This window comes from Canis aureus, chromosome 1 (assembly GCF_053574225.1).
Source record: "Canis aureus isolate CA01 chromosome 1, VMU_Caureus_v.1.0, whole genome shotgun sequence".
Lineage (NCBI taxonomy): Eukaryota > Metazoa > Chordata > Mammalia > Carnivora > Canidae > Canis > Canis aureus.
In genome coordinates, this window is record NC_135611.1 from 94,130,969 (window position 1) to 94,146,269 (window position 15,301).

Consider the following 15,301-nt stretch of genomic DNA (forward strand, 5'->3'; position numbering starts at 1 on the left):
AACTTGCTGGTCAGGAGCAAAGCCAGACTAGAACCCAGGTCTTTTGACTCTGATGTTTAAAAAAAATTTATATATATATATATATATATATTTATTTATTCTTGACAGAGAGGGGCAGAGACACAGGCAGAGGAAGAAGCAGGCACCATGCAGGGAGCCCGACATGGGACTCGATCCTGGAACCCCAGGATCATGCCCGGGCCGAAGGCAGGTGTTAAACCGCCGACCCACCCAGGGATCCCCGGATTGATGCTTTTTATATTCAATGGCTAAGTTACCTTATTTTTAAAGAAGTAAGCCAAGGTTGTAAATAAACCATAAACTTTACTTATTTTATCTTTTAACAAATCTTTTTTTGAGGGCCTACACTGAACAAGGCACTATGCTAGATAACCATCGTTGGTGAGCAAAGATGTTCAGATGTATCCTCAAGGGATATTTAGTTGAGAAGGTACCAAGATACATCCTTAGTATTAAAAAGACAACTTCCAGATATATCTAAGGGAAAACTCCAGAACCATAAATAGCACATCTCTAAAAAGATGTTACTTCTGATGAATTTGCAGTATAGGAAAATAAGTGGTAGGTAAAAAATGAAGCTGCATCAGTTATATATAGAGAAAATTTATTTAATATATTTGAATCAAATCAATAACCTGGGAAGTGTTAACCTAGAACCAAGATTGCAAAACTGTTTTGTATCATGGTGAATAATCCAGAGGATTACACCAAGTAAAGCCATATATAAGAACCATTCACAGCTAGCAGTTCAAAAATCTCAGGCAGAGCTTACCATATTTTCTCCACAAGACAGCCTCCCTTCCTAATGTACTTGGTCATAATAATGCTATCACAATTCTCTTAAGTCATCAGAGCTCAGAACCCCTGGGTAAAAACCTTTATGGTTCTTATCTCTTGCACTCTTTCCATCATTCCTTCTCACTGTCTCCTTCACCAGTCTCTTCTTTTGTACTTGCTTATAACTTGATATCTAGTCTAGACTATCAGAATAACCTATTTAGTCTTCCGACCTTCTCTGTCTTGCATCTCACTGTCAGGTCATTTTTCCATAGCAAAGTTTTAGCCATGTCACTTTTTGCCCAAGCTTTACACCTCTCCCCCATTTCCTACAGCATGGAGTCTAACACCCCACTGTCGCCAGGTGCAGAGGTGAGAGCCATATTTTAACATCAAAAGGGAATCTGATGTAGAGCTTGCCCTGTTGGTTGGAGAGGAAGAAAGTACTCCCCCTCATCCTTTTAAAGACACTATCCTTTGTTCACATTTTCCACTTGTATTATTTTCACACTAATTTTGCTAGCATCTTTTTACCATAATCTTTTTTAAAAAAAATTTAAATTCAGTTAAAATACAGTTTCAGTAGAATTTAGTAATTCATCAGTTGCATATAACGCCCAGTGCTCATGACATCAGGTGCCCTCAATGCCCATTACCCAGTTACCCCATTCCCCCACCCACTTCCCCTCCAGCAACCCTCAGTTTGTTTCCTAGAGTTAAGAATCTTCCCTCTGTGTTTTCATTTTTCCCTCCCATCCCCATGTTCCTTTGTTTTGTTTCTTAAATTCCAAATATAAGTGAAATCATATGGTATTTGTCTTTCTCTAACATATGTTGCTTAGCATAATACCCTGTAGTTCCATCCACATCCTTGCAAATGGCAAGATTTCATTCTTTTTGATGGCTGAGTAATACTCCATCATGTATATACCACATCTTCTTTATCCATTCATTTGTCAATGGTCATCTGGGCTCTTTCCATATTTGGGCTATTGTAGACATTGCTGCTATGAACGTTGGGGTGCAGGTGCCCCTTTGAATCTTATGTTTGTATCCTTTACATACATAAATACCTAGAAGTATACCTAGGTATACTAGTATACCTACATAGATAAATACCTAGAAGTGCAGTTGCTGGGTCATAGTAGCTCTATTTTTAACTTTTTGAGGAACCTCCATACTGTTTTCCAGAGTGGCTGCACCAGTTTTACATTCCCACCAATGATGTAAGAAGGTTCCCTTTCTCTGCACCCTCACCAACATCTGTTGAATCCCGAGTTGTTCATTTTAACCATTCTGACCAGTGTGAGGTATCTCATTGTGATTTCCCTCATGCCAAGTGATATTAAGCATTTTTTTTGTTAAGCAAATGTGTCGTTGGCCATTAGTATGTTTTCTTTGGAGAAATGTTCATGTCTTCTCATTTCTTGACTAGACTTTTTGGTTTTGGGTGTTGAGTTTGATACGTTCTTTATAGATTTTGGATGCTAGGCCTTTATCTGATAAGACATTTGCAAATATCTTCTTCTCCCATTCCGTAGGTTGCCTTTTAGTTTTGTTGACTGTTCTCTTTGCTATGCTGAAGCTTTTTATCTTTTTTTTTTTTTTTTTTAGAGAGGGGTGGGTTTTTTTTTTAAATTTATTTATTTATGATAGTCACAGAGGGAGAGAGAAAGAGGCAGAGACACAGGCAGAGGGAGAAGCAGGCTCCATGCACCGGGAGCCCGATGTGGGATTCGATCCCGGGTCTCCAGGATCGCGCCCTGGGCCAAAGGCAGGCGCCAAACCACTGCGCCACCGAGGGATCCCTGAAGCTTTTTATCTTAAGTCCTAACAGTTCATTCTTGCTTTTGTTTCTCTTGCTTTTGGAGATGTGTCCAGCAGGAAGTTGCTGCAGCTGAGATCAAAGAGGTTGCTGCCTTGTTCTCCTCTAGGGGTTTGGATTCCTGTCTCACATTTAGGTCTTTCATCCATTTTGAGTTTATTTTTGTGTATGGATTTAAAAAATGGCCCAGTTTCATTCTTCTGCATGTGGCTGTGCAATTTTCCCAACATCATTTATTGAAGAGACTGTCTTTTTTCCATTGGATATTCTGACTTGCTTTCTCAAAGATTAGTTGACCATACAGTTTTGAGTCCATTTCTGGGTTCTCTATTCTGTCTCACTGGTCAATGTGTCTGTTTTTATGCCAGTACCATATTGTCTTGATGATTACAGCTTTGTAATACAACTTGAAGTCCAGAATTGTGATGCCTCCTGCTTTGCTTTTTTCAACATCCCTTAGGCTATTTGGGGTCTTTTTGGTTCCGTATAAATTTTAGGATTGCTTGTTCCAGCTCTGTGAAAGTGCGGATGGTATTTTGATAGGAATTGCGTTGAATGTATAGATTACTTTAGGTAGCATAGACATTTTAGCAATGTTTGTTCTTCCAAATCATGAGTATGGAATGTTTCCCATTTCTTTGTGTTTTCCTCAATTTAATTCATAAATGTTCTATAGTTTTCAGAGTATAGATCTTTCACCTTTTTGGTTAGGTATATCCCTAGGTATCTAATGGTTTTGGTGCCCTTGTACGTGGGATCAGTTCCCTGATTTCTCTTTATTCTGACTAATCATTAGCATATAGACATGCACCTGACTTCTGTGTGTTGATTTTATATCCTGCAACCTGAATTCCTGTATCAGTTCTGCAGTTTTTTGGTGTAGTCTTTCAGGTTTTCTACGCAGAGTATTGCGTCATCTGTGAGGAGTGCAATTTTGACTTCTTCTTTGCCGATTTGGATGCTTTTTATTTATTTTTGTTGTGTGATGGCTGAGACTAGGACTTCCAACATGTTGAACAACAGTTTTACCATAATTTCAATAATTGTTATATCAGCATACTTTATTGAAGAAGTACCACTTTTCAGGAGAATTATGTCCAGGAGGGATTGATCTCTGCCTCCCCTTATAAGCCAGGATTCTGTCATTCCAAGACCTTCAACATGTGTTCCAAACTGCCTTGCCTAGATTTATTTCTTATTCCTCAACAGTAACTTTCCAATCCAGCCAAACTGGCTTATTCATCATTCATTCCCTGAAAGTATTTTGTAGCTTGGATTAGAGGTATGGGTAGAAGTGGAAAGGGGTAGAAACAGATCCAACTGATGGATGGGAGGGGTGACAGGAAAAATCAGGGATGTTTCCTTGGCTTTGGTTTGATGGATGAGCTATTATGTGGAGGAGGAGGGAATTTCGACAGAATTCCATATGGGACATGTTGAGATGCCTATTATATTTCTTTTTTTTAAAGGAAAGTGTCTTTTTTTTAAAAAGATTTTTTTATTTATTCATTCATGAGAGAGAGAGATAGAGACACAGGCAGAGGGAGAAGCAGGCATCATACAGAGAGCCTGATGTGGGACTCGATCCAGGGTCTCCAGGATCATGCCCTGGGCTGCAGGTGGCGCCAAACTGCTGCGCCACCGGGGCTGCCCGCCTATTATATTTCCAAGTAGAGATGTCACATATGTAGGCAATCATTTAAAATAATAGATATAGTTAAGGTGACTTAAGGAAGCAATTACAGAATCAGGATCTGAGACTACCTAACATTTAGAGGTTAGAGGATGAATCAGCAAAGAAAGAGTGGTCAGTGAAAGAGGAAAATACTCAGAGTGGAGTTTCATGAAAGCAAGAGAAACGTGTTTTAAGTGGGAAAAAATCGTGAATCTTTTTTTTTTTTTTTAAGAAAGAGTGGGGAGAACCAGAAAGAGAATCTTAAGCAGGAGGCTCAATTTCTTGGCCCTGAGATCATGACTTGCCTGAAATCAAGAGTTGGTTGATTAACTGACTGAGCTACCCAGGTGCCTCGTGGTCAGTCATTTTGAATGTTATTTACTGAAGCACCAAGTAATAGGAGCTTTGTTCACTGACCATTGTAATTGGACACAGTGAACTGATGGAAATTCATTATAGGTGGTGGATAGCTTCCACACTGGATTGGGTTGAAGGGGTTGTTAAGGAAGTAAAGACTTAAGTGTAGATTACTGTTTAAGAAGTTTTGCCATGCAGGGGAACAGGAAAATAAATTGATAGTGGGTAAGAAAAGAAGATCCTTTGTTTTTATACAGGAGATATTACATCAAGTTTATATGCTGATGGAGTGAGCACAAAGGAAGAGAAAGACTAATGGGGTGCAAATTATAAAGGGAGTGAAATTCTGAATGGGATCAAGAGCACAAGAGAGAAAGAGTCTTTAATATACATCCATTTGTAGCTAGAGGGAAGATGGTAAAATATGGTAAATAGGTTTGTAGATATGGTAGTAGAAACAGAGTATTTTCCTTTGATTAACTCTGTATTCTATGGAATTTGAAGTGAAATTACCAACCAAAACTGGTAGTTTGATGGTATACTCATGTCTGGTTTGATCACTATTTTTTATTTTTATTTATTTTTTTTTAGATTTTATTTATTCATGGGAGACAGAGAGAGAGAGAGAGAGAGAGAGAGAGGCAGAGACACAAGCAGAGGGAGAAGCAGGCTCCATGCAGGAAGCCCGACATGGTACTTGATCCCGGGTCTCCAGAATCACGCCCTGGTCCGAAGGCAGGTGCTAAACTGCTTAGCCACCCAGACTGCCCGATCACTATTTTTTTTAAAGCTGTATTTGGAAGTACAGAGGGGAGAAAATCTCAAGCAGACTCCCTGGTGAGTGTGGAGTCTGATGCAGGGCTTGATCTTACAACCCATGACATCATGACCCAAGCTGCAATCATGAGTTGGACACTTAACCAACTGAGCCGCCCAGGCACCCCTTTTCTTTTTTTTTTATTTCCTTGAAAGATAATTGGAATGAGGAGCAATCCATCCCCCATTTTTCAGTGCTACTGTCCTCCTCCATTCCACTTTTCCCACCCCAATGGCCATGGCCATTCTTGGCATCCCCTCTGAGTGATGGCATCTCATCATGGCAGACCAATTGAGATAATGAGCTTCAAAGCTATCACAAGAAAAGATGGTGGAGCACAAGAAGATCAACAACTGTCTTAAACAGTTGTTTAAGGGAAAGAACTTACCAATCAGTATGAAAAGTCTGAAGATGATCCAAAAGACCTACAATCACCCACATCTGGGCAAATTGTGGGTGAAGTACTTAAGAAGTTAACTGAAGAAAAATTCATTGTTCAGTGTTGGTCGTCATTGTCAGCTTGAAAAAAGTAAGTGGAAGTCAGCAACAAGAGTTGCTTAGGCTATGATTATCTTTATGTTTGCCAAGATCCACTGGTTTACAGTATGTCTTATAAGGACTTAGAAGATATTTCTTTTTCTGAAGTAGAGGGGTTATCAGAACAGATCAGAGAATTCAGAGGTAATAGAACTACATCTTAAAAACCTAGAATTATTTCAGTATAGGGGTATCCCTAAAAACGCTGTTATATGGGCCAACAGTTAAGAAAAACGCTAATAGCAAGAGCTATGGTTAGCCAACTGGAATGCAATTTCTTAAAAAGTAGTCTCCAGTTATATTGTAGACAAGTACATTGGTGAAAATGCTCATTTGATTAGAGAAATGTTTACACGAGGAATCATTAGTCATGCACATTTTTATGGATACTGGTTTCCTGGAAGTACTTAAGCTAATAGATTCAGATAACTTTATGGAGTTACTCAAATGGATGGAAATGATACTTTTCACAGTTAAAATAATCGTGGCTACCTGCTTTGCTGTCTCCAGATAAATAGAAAAGACATACATTAACTTCTTTATAAGCAAGTTAGATATCTTGAAAATCTATGCAGGTATCATTATAAAGTATGATAAAATAGATTAGAAGCATTAAAAAGCCTTCAGATGGCTCTAATGGAGCAGACCTGAAAAATGCACAGAAGCAGGCATATTTACAATTCCTGCTGATCATGAATTTGTAGTATAGAAAGACTTCATGAAAGCAATGAGGAGTAGCTGATTTTAAGTATCTAGAGTCTAAATTGGACTACAAACTTGAATTCTAAGAAGCTAGAGTGTAAAGTGAACTACAGATTTTTGATGGCTACATGACATATTGGTTTAATGTAAAAAAAATATTCAATAGCAATAATCTTATTAAAAATGTATGAATAAAAAATTTAAAATAATAAAAGTATATTGTGTGACTTGTAATAGATGTAGAAATAACAGCACAAACAGCAGAAAAGACAGGAGGGGCAAATCATACTACCTACAAGGTCTTAAACTGCTTGTGAAGTGATATTATTTGAGGGTAAACGGTGATAAAGATGCATATTATAAACCCTAGAGTAACCACTAAATATCAAAATTAAAAATTAAGAGAGATAGCTAATAGCTAACTAATAGAAGCAATAAAATGGAATTATTTTAAAAAGGTCAGCCCAGGGATCCCTGGGTGGCGCAGCGGTTTGGCGCCTGCCTTTGGCCCAGGGCGCGATCCTGGAGACCCGGGATCGAATCCCACGTCGGGCTCCCGGTGCATGGAGCCTGCTTCTCCCTCTGCCTCTCTCTCTCCCTCTGTGACTATCATAAATAAATAAAAATTAAAAAATTAAAAAAAAAAAAAAAAAAAAAAGGTCAGCCCAGGGGCACCTGGGTGGCTCAGTTGGTTAAGCATCTGACTTTGGCTCAGGTCATGAACCATGCTCTGTAGGGAGCCTGCTTCTCCCTGTCCCTCTGCCTGAAGCTCCCCCTGCTTGTGTGCTTGCACTCCTTCTCTCTCACTCTCTCTCAAATAAATACAATAATAAAAAAAAAAAGTCAACCCAACAGTTTGCAAGGAGAAAAAACAGATCGAATGGGACAAATAAAAATTAGCAGGAGCATAGGTTTAAACCCAAATCATATTGGTAATTACATTCACTAATGATCTAAACATTCCAAAAGACCTATATTGTCAAATGCAATGAAAAGGCAAGAACCAACTACATGCTGTTCACAAGGAACCAACTTTATTTATTTATTTATTTATTTTAGGAACCAACTTTAAATATAAAGATTGGCTAAAAGTAAAAGGGTAGAAAGATTATATATAATGGAAATGCTAATCAGTAAGTTGGGAGTGGCTATATTAATATCAGGAATATTACCAATGATAAAGGGAGACATAATAACCAAAAGGAATTTATCAAGAAGACATATCATGCACTTAGTATCAGCATTTTGAAATACATGAACTGGGCAGCCCCGGTGGCGCAGCGGTTTAGCGCCGCCTGCAGCCCAGGGCGTGATCCTGGAGACCGGGGATCGAGTCCCACATCAGGCTCCCTGCATGGGGCCTGCTTCTCCCTCTGCCTGTGTCCCTCTCTCTCTCTCTCATGAATAAATAAAAAAATAAAATCTTTGAAATACATGAACTATAAAAGTATAGACAACTACACAATTCCAGAAATTTCAACACTTCTACTAATTGACAATAAGAAGAGCACAAGATCAGTGAATATATAGAACACTGCAACCAGCGAACTTGACCTAATTGATATTTACAGAACACTCCACCAAACAACAGCAGAATATACATGTCAAGCACACATAAAATAGATGAAGCATATGCTGGGCCATGAAACAATTCTCAAGAAATTTTTAAAATTAATGTTCTCTGTCAACATAACTCAAAACATCAATAAAAGGAAGGTATTTGGTACATACTGTGAAACATAGGAAACTTGGGACGTCTGGGTGGGCATTGGTTGAGCATCTGCCTTTGGCCCAGGGGTGTGATCCTGGTGTCCCAGGATCGAGTCCCACATTGGACTCCCTGCATGGAGTCTGCTTCTCTTCCTGCCTATTGTCTCTGCTTCTCTCTGTGTGTTTCTCATGAATAAGTAAATAAAATTTTAAAAAGCAACAAAACCCATAGGAAACTTAAACTGAGTCAAAGAAAAAATACAAGAGAAAATGGAAAATACTTAGTAGGGACACCTGGCTGGCTCAGTAGAGTACATGACTCAATCTCAGGATCATGAGTTCAAGTCTTTCATTGGGTACTTAAAAAAAAATACATAGGGGATCCCTGGGTGGCTCAGTGGTTTGGCGCCTGCCTTTAGCCCAGGGTGTGATCCTGAAGTCCCGGGATCGAGTCCCGCGTCGGGCTCCCGGCATGGAGCCTGCTTCTCCCTCTGCCTGTGTCTCTGCCTCTCTCTCTCTCTCTATGTCTATCATAAATAAATAAAAATAAATCTTAAAAAAATACATATATAATATATAATGAATGAAAATGAAAAATACATCTGCAGGTAAGGTGTGATTAGAGTGAAATTTATGGCTTTAGATTCTTCTATTAAAGAGGAAGAAAAGTCTAAATAACCAGAAACTAGAAATTAGAGAATTAAGGAAATTCAAGGAAATTAAATTCAAGTAAGTAAAGAGGAAATAAAGCTAGAAGTATAACAAAACAGAAAAAATAATAGAGAATATCAGTGAGGGCAAAAGCTGCTACTTTGAAAATATCAATAAAATTGATAAACCTCAGAATTATCAAGAGAAAAATTTAAAAGAGCATAAATTACCCAAATCAGTAATAACAGAGGGGCTATTATTATTCATATCCTACAGACATTTAAAGGATAATGAAGAAAATATGAACTTTATGCCAATCAATATGGCTAAGAACTTAGACACACAACTAATTTCTTGAAAGAAAAAAATGCCAAAACAGACTCAAAATTTATAGTTAAAAATTTGAAGCAAAATAACTTCACTGTGAATTTCATCAAACAAGAAATAATAATCTTACAGAGACTTTTTTTTTAAAGATTTATTTTAGAGAGCATGGGAGCATGTCGGGGAGGAGCAGAGGGAGAGGAAGAGAGAAAATCTCAAGCAGATTCCCCACTGAGTGCAGAGCCCAACCCCGGGGCTCAGTCATGCAATCCTGAGATCATGACCTGAGCCAAAACCAAGAGTCAGATGCTCAACTGACTTAGCCACCCAGGCACTCCCTACATAGACTCTTTATGAAAAAAAAGAGCAAACACTTCTTGACTATCTTTATGAGGCCCCCATTATTCTAATACCAGAACTAGAAAAAGATATAAGAAAAAAACTATACATGAATATTCCTTATGCATATTGACAGATAAACCCTTAACAATAGCACATAGATCCAGGGAAAAGGAAGAAAAAGTATCAACAGATTCTTCAGATTTTACTTGAGGAATACAAAGTTAGTTTACTTTTCAAAAAAAAAAAAAAAGAAAAGAAAAGAAAAAAGAAATACACCATATTGACAAGCTAAAGAAGAAAACCTATATAATCATCTCAGTATATGCAGAAAAAGCATTGAACAAAATTCCACACTCATGATAAAAACTCTCAGCAAACTGGGAATAGAATGAAACTTTTTCAATCAGATAAAGTGCATCTGCAAAAATCAAGCTAACATCACGTTTAGTGGTAAAAGAATGAATGCTTTCTTTCTGGGACTGGAACAAGGCAAATGTGTTCACTCTCTTATCTACACTGTACTGGAGGTAGTAGGCCATGCAATGAGGCAAGAAAACAGAAATAAAATATATCATATTGGAAAGGAAAAAATAAAACCTCCTCTACTCATAGATGATGACTATTTATGTAGAAAATCCTAAGCAGTTTACAAAAAAAAAAAAAAAAAGCTACTAGACTTACTAAGGGAATTTATAATATTGCTGGATAGATGGCCAAATTATAAAAATTTACTGTTTCTATATACTAGCATCAATTAAAAAGTAAAATCATTAAAAATACTACTTAAAATAGCATAGAAATAAAGTATTTAGGGATACTTTTAACAAGGTATTTATAAGTTTTATACACTAAAACTTACTAAATAGTGGTGAAATTAAAGAAGACCAAAAAAATGTATTTGTAAATGGAAAGACATATACCATGTTCATAGGTCAGTAGACTCAATTTTCCTCAAAATGATTTATAGTTTCAATGCAGTACCAATCATAATCTCAGCAGAATTTTATAAAAATTAACAAGGTTAAAAAAAAAATTAACAAGGTTGTTCTGAAATTTATATGGAAATAGCAAGGACCAAGAATAACTCACACAATTTTAAAAAAGAAGACAAAGGTGGGAGAACTTAGGCTGCCTGATTTTAATACTTAAAATTAGGCCACAGTAATAAGACAGTGTGATGTCGCCATAAGGATAAATATATAGATTAATGAAACAGTATATATCAGAAATAAACCCACTCATATATATGGTCAACTGATTTTTTAAGATATGCCAAGGTGGACTGGATGACAGAAAAGTCTTACAATTAATGTGCTAGAACTGCTGGTTAGCCATTTGGAAAAAATAAACCTTGGCCTCTATTTTCACCATACACAAAAATGAATTCAAATGAATCATAGACCTAACATGAAAGCTAAAACTATAAAAGTTGTAGAAGAAAATTTAGAGTATCTTAAACTTGGAAAAGGCAAAGATTTGTTAGATATATAATGCAAAACATCCCAATTATAAGAGAAAAATAGACAAATTAAACTTCATCAAAATAAAAAACTTCTATTTTAAAGATACTTTAAGGAGGGGCCCGTGGGTGGCTCAGTTGGTAAAGCGTCTGCCTTTGGCTCAGGTCATGATCCGAGGGTCTGGGATGGAGCCCCTATCTGGCTCCCTGCTCAGCGGGGAGTCTGCTTCTCCCTCTCTGCCCCTCCCATCGCCCCCTACTCAGTGCTTGCTCTCTCTCTTAAATAAATAAAAGTTTTTAAGAAATAAGTTAAAAAAAAAGATACTTTAAAGAAATGAAGCAAGACACAGTGGGAGAAAATACATTTCATATATCTGACAAAGCACTTGTATAAAAATATATGAAAACCTCTTAGAATTCATTAATAAAAGAAACTAAAAACAGGCAAAAGATTTGTACAAACACTTCATAAAAGATGAATGACCAATAAGCATATGAAAAGAGGCTCAACATCATGAGTCATGAGGAAATGCCAATTAAAATACAACACTCTCACTCGAATAGCTAAAATTAAAAAGACTATGTCAAGAAAATATAAGTCAGGATTCAGATGGTAGTTTTTTTCACCTTATGGCTAAATATGTTCAAAGGCCAGGTTTTTAAAAAACGAACAAGAAAATTTGAAAGACTAACAATACTAAGTGTTGGTTAGAAGATGGAACAACTGGATCTCACTTTGGAAAACCACTTGACTATTTCTTATGGCGTTAAGTAAGCATTTGTCATATGCCACAGCATTGCCACTCCTGTATACATAGTTAACCAAGAGAAATAAAAACATGCTCACAGGAAAACTTGCACATGAATGTTCATAGCAGTTTTATTCCTAGTACAATGGGATGCTAAGCAAAAATCAAAAGGAACAAATTTATGTTGATTCATGCAACAACTCTGAGGTATCTCAGAAACCTTATGCTGAGTGAAATGAGCTGGACATAAGACTATGTGCCATATGACTCCACTTATATTCAATTCTACAAAAGGAAAGACATCCATAGCGATAACGGTAATGGGGCCTGGATTGACTTGCAAACAGGCAAGCCACTACTAGTTATTTAAGAGTTTCCTTTTTAAGATGAAACCCATTTACTACCATCCTTGCCCTAAAACAATTCAAAACCACCTTCTGAACCACTGTTGGGGGTGGGGGGCAGGGGCTTTATCATTTAAGCTCCACCCAAGAAAACGGAAACCACATCCAGTATTTTAACAGTAAATTTAATGTAAATTATAGAAGTATAATTTATTTAAATTAGAATTAAATTAATTATAAATATAAATTTAATAAATTAAATTTAACAGTAAATTTAATATAAAGTGTTAGACTTGTATTAGAGGATTGAAAAAAGAAAAATAGTAAAGTCGTGCAGAGATTAAAAACAAAAACCAAGAACCAAGACGTTAGGAAGCGCCTACCATGCCTACACAAAGGAAAGAATGTGAGGTTATCGAAGCCTGGAAGCTTGGAGGAAAGGAGCCGTGGAGCTGGCACCCAGATTTCTGAGGAGCACGCACTGTCTGCCCAGCTGGTGCTGGGGCTGCAGGAGCTCGAGCCAGCCCCCCTCCTCCACCCCCACCCCAGCGCCCCTGAGATGAAAGACCTTTTAGGAAGGGACACCAGGCAGCTGGATTAGTATCTCTGAAGGAAGATGATGAAGCTGGTCATGGAAGTTGAGGATAGAACAAAAAACTGCTGTCACTGCCAGTGGGCAGAAATGCTGCTGGGTGATGCTGAAAGAAGCAGGGCAAGGGATCCCCTCTAATACCCTGCAAATAGACTCTCACAGGAAGCCTGTTAGTGAAGGAAAAGGCTGGTGTACAAAATCCGAGTCTCAGCATCAAAAAGCAGAATAAAGAACAGGAGATTTAGGGCAGAGGGCCAATAGATTATTAACCAACACAGAAGTCAAAACAGAGTAGAGGCCAAATAAAAGAACTCCAAACAAAAATATGTGGATGATTTCTGCTCGTGTTTTATTGACATCAGGATTATTGAACAAGATGCTAGGATTAAAATCCTGATCCAGCTCTACCACAAACTAGCAAGTAACTGAACATAAAGAAGCTGCAATAAGTTGCTTAATATCAAAGTATATCAGCTTTCTTAAATTTTTTTCCTGCGTCTGGATTGTTCTGAGGAGTCCATAAGAAAAATGTGAATCAGTTCTATCCAAATGCACAAAATCATTATTAGCACAATTATATTAAAAGATAGGCATTAGGGGCGCCTGGATGGGCGCCAGAATCCTGGGATTGAACCACTTGCCAGGCTGCTTCTCCTTCTCCCTCTGCTACTCCCTTGGCTCGCTCTCTCTCTTAAACAAAAAGAACCTTAAAAAAAAAAAAAAAGAAGAAAATAGGCATTAAACCAAAAAACCAATTAATATACACCCTAACATGCAAATTCTTAAAGTGTTGGGAAGTATACAGCTATGCAAATAACACACTTGGTTAATTTCATATTTTCTTTTCTTTTATTTTTAAGAGTAGGGAGAGGGGCAGAGGGAGAGGGAGACCATCAAGCAGTCTCCGCACCCAGCATGGGGTTTGCTCTCACAACCCTGAGATCATGACCTGAGCTGAAATCAAGAGTTGGACGCTTAACTGACTGCACCGCCCAGGCTACCCCAATCTCATGCTTTTCTAATTTGGACTTTTGATGTGTGTATATCAGTAAGCTAACAAACTGTATTTTTAAGCTACAAGGACAAACCTATAACTCAAAGTGGGCTCAAGTGCATTGCTGAATTTTAACCGAAGCATAGGCAATTCTCACTAGTGCATTTTCATCAACACCAGCAGACTTATTCCACCACTAAATCATGATGTGATCTGTCATTCTGTTTCTAAACAGGTGGCTCCTCGTATTTAGAAAGATAATGTAGACTACCCAGGAACTGGTAAAAAAAAAAGTTCAGACATATTTATTAATGTAAATGTATACGATATAGATACATGTGGAAAAGAACCTTTGTCCAAGAAATAACAGCACCAAATAGGAATAAAAGTTTCATTTGTAAAGAACATTACAGTACATATTTGAGAAAGAAACCAGAGAAATGTCTCAAATGATGCTTGCCTCCTAACTAATGGTGGAAAGTATGAATTCCACTTTGAATTCTTTGGATTAAGCTTTTTTCTAATTTGTACCATTAAAGATATTTCATACGTGGACATCCAAGTGAAAATTCACCGAAAACTTAGTGTTACAACATCATATTGAGTTGAGATACGCAAGCACATAAATAGTAGGACTTCGACAGAACTCCATAGGACTGTTACCAGTGGTTCTCCATCGTTAACCTGATTTCAGAATGAGCTGGAGGGCCTGTAACAACGCAGATTGCAGAGCCCCACACCCAGAGATTCTGATTCAGTACATCTAGGGTGGGATTTGAGAACTGCATTTCTAACAAATTCCCAGGTACTGCTGACACTGTTACAATGGAGTGTCAGCAGCTATCCAGATCAAGGCAAAACAGAGTATCACATTATATCAGTACTTGCAAAGCAGAGTATCTTGGAGAGGTTTTGTAACTTAGAGACATTCACTGAACTCTCTTTAAGTCCTCAGAAACTGAAGATTTCCGATCAGTGACTATCATAAAATTCAAGGAATTAGAAGCCTACCTACTATTACAGTATAAGGGCTCCTGCTAGGAGTGGTAGTTGGTTAGTTATTTTTAAGACAGTGGGACAGATGTATTGGCATACTGGAGTGAACATAGTTCACCCGTAACATAGTTACGGGGCAGCAGTCTGTATGTCATGTAGATGAAGCGCAGAACACACCATAGTCCATTCAGATGCAGCCTGAGAGAGTTTCAAACATAACGACAAGCATCAATAGGTAACTCTTAGATGTTTACATGGATCGTGCCTCCTCTAGCAACATCTTCTTGAAATATAAAAAATATATGAAAAATTGGGGTTACCAAAGAAAATACTAAGATTCCTACTACTACCACAAAGTATTGTTAAGTGCCTGCACATACTTTTAGATGGTGTTCACAGCAAAGAACCTAGAAGGACAATTACCAAAAA

The 15,301-nt window shown here is 37.6% G+C and overlaps 1 pseudogene; it reads left to right on the forward strand.

Annotated features, from left to right (window-relative positions):
* The first annotated feature begins 2,631 nt into the window (after positions 1-2,631).
* LOC144320607 (26S proteasome regulatory subunit 10B pseudogene) lies at positions 2,632-6,891 on the forward strand (annotated as a pseudogene).
* Positions 6,892-15,301: the final 8,410 nt, after the last annotated feature.